Here is a 1,976-nt window from a genome sequence, read left to right as displayed (position 1 = left end):
GTAGTACTGTGATAATGGTGGTGTTTAGGTAGGGCTTTTCAAAGTATTGGAAAAATTGGAGAAGTTGAGCTGTGATCACTAAACGGGCAGCCTAAAGTTACTCCCTGGACTGAGGAATGCTGTTAGACAGTGTTGAAGAGCAAAGTATTGTACAAAATATAAGACTGACTGGTTTCAGGAGTGAACTGGGATTTCTTGGTTGTGGATGTGCAGAGACCAGGAGATAACCAGCATCTGCTTGGGAAGCACCTGTCCTTGTGTTGGTGCCATGTGCCTGCTCAACTTCACAGGCTTTTAGTGGGCAGAAGAGCCACCAGGCAGAGCTTCAGGGAGACATGGGGACAATATAAAGCAACTGATATTGTAAGACTTCAAAGATATTCAAACAGTATCAGTATGTAAAAGCAAAGGGAAACATTTCTTCAGGTTCAGATGTGAAGCTTTGTCCTTGCAGAGCCGTAGGTATAGATTTACTCTAAGGTAATGTGGGAAGCAGATTTTGATAGAACGATAATAGCAACATTAGCTTTTCTTCTTGGCTGTTTTCAGTCACTTAGAACAGTAAATATACTTCACCTACATACATGCAGAGGGCTGTTGCCTGTTTTAGACAGTTTAACTGTTCCCTGTAGTTGCTTAAAATTAAGTATTAGTAGGGCGATTTTGCCATGACATTTGGGAATTATATTAATATATAATTTGCTATAATATTTGGGAATGATATTATTATGTGCAATGCGTGAATTAGTAGTTGCCAAGAAGAAGCAGTTTTAACTTTTACTCGTGAATATATGCGAAAAAAAAAAAAAAAGACTGCTGCTGTGAACAATGATTTTGGTAATTAGCCTTTTATGTTGGGTAGGAGAAGAAAGTCGCCGTTCCGACTGTTTTCTCAGCAGTCTTCCAGCACGCCGCAAGGTTTAGGAGCCCGCGCTCGGCGTGTCCATGGTGGCCGCCGGTCGCCAGAAGGGCGAGGACGCGGCGAGGACGCGGCGCCGCAGCTCATGGGCAGCAGGGAGGAGGGCGCTGCCGTCGGAGTCTCTGTGGCGCAATCGGTTAGCGCGTTCGGCTGTTAACCGAAAGGTTGGTGGTTCGAGCCCACCCAGGGACGGGTTCCCCTTTTGGCTCGGCGCCGCCCCCGCCGCCGGCCGTCGTTTTGTGCGTGTGCGCCGGGGGAGGATGTGAGATTAGCGCCGGCGGCCCTGCAGGCGCCGCGTGTTGCCGGGCAGGGGGGCCCCCGGCGGGGAGCGCGGCGGCGGCGGGGCCGCGCCCGCCCTCAGCCCTGGCACAGAGCGGCTTCCCTGCTCACGGCGCCCCAGCTGCTGCGGGGCCAGACGGCCGTGTCCCTCCGTCCCCTGGAGAGGGGTGCGGGACACACGAGACCTGCTGCTCCCTGTCCCCGGCGAAGCGGGTGTTGTGAGCGGCCCCAAGCGCCGCCGGCTCGGTCCCGAGGCTGGAGGGGAGCCGAGTGCCCGGGAGTTTGTGCATCCCGTGCTCTCGCGGCGGGAGGTGCGAAGGAAAATCCCGTCTTGGAGCTGCACGGTGACGATTAGCGATGCTGCCGGGCGATGGGGGTTTGCTCCGCCAGGCTCTCCAGCACTTGGGCGATCGCCAGCGGACAGCGTGGGTGGGAGCCGAAGCTCGGGGGCAAACGCCGTTTGCGAGGAGGATTATTGCGATTACTGCCGGGTACGACTGTCGCCGCTATCGCCGGCGCTCCGCGATGTGAACGGGCAGAACGGCGGCCCCGTCTCTGCCCGGCGGACGAAGCCCGCACAGCCGGAGTGAAGCGGGGCTGAGGGGCCCGGGATCCCGGAGGCAGAGCCGCTGCGGGGCCCCCGCCGTGTCCCCGGGGCCCGGAGGGCAGGACCGGGACACCGCCATGCCCTACGGGTCCCTCTCCTCCCGAGGCGGGACGCGCTCCAGGCCCGTTCCCTGATGGCAGGAGGCGCGGCCGCTCCGGGCTTGCCCTGCCC

General features: G+C 57.6%; 1 non-coding gene across 1 annotated transcript; it reads left to right on the top strand.

The window, feature by feature from the left end:
• Window positions 1-1,037: 1,037 nt before the first annotated feature.
• On the top strand, window positions 1,038-1,111 carry TRNAN-GUU (transfer RNA asparagine (anticodon GUU)). Its single transcript has one exon. It is a non-coding gene; the product is annotated as a tRNA-Asn (tRNA).
• Window positions 1,112-1,976: the final 865 nt, after the last annotated feature.

The sequence above is a fragment of the Myiozetetes cayanensis genome, unplaced genomic scaffold, assembly GCF_022539395.1.
Source record: "Myiozetetes cayanensis isolate MyiCay16 unplaced genomic scaffold, myiCay2020 scf1, whole genome shotgun sequence".
NCBI lineage: Eukaryota > Metazoa > Chordata > Aves > Passeriformes > Tyrannidae > Myiozetetes > Myiozetetes cayanensis.
The sequence above is the reverse complement of the archived record's forward strand: the minus strand, read 5'-3'. Positions and strand labels throughout refer to the sequence as shown.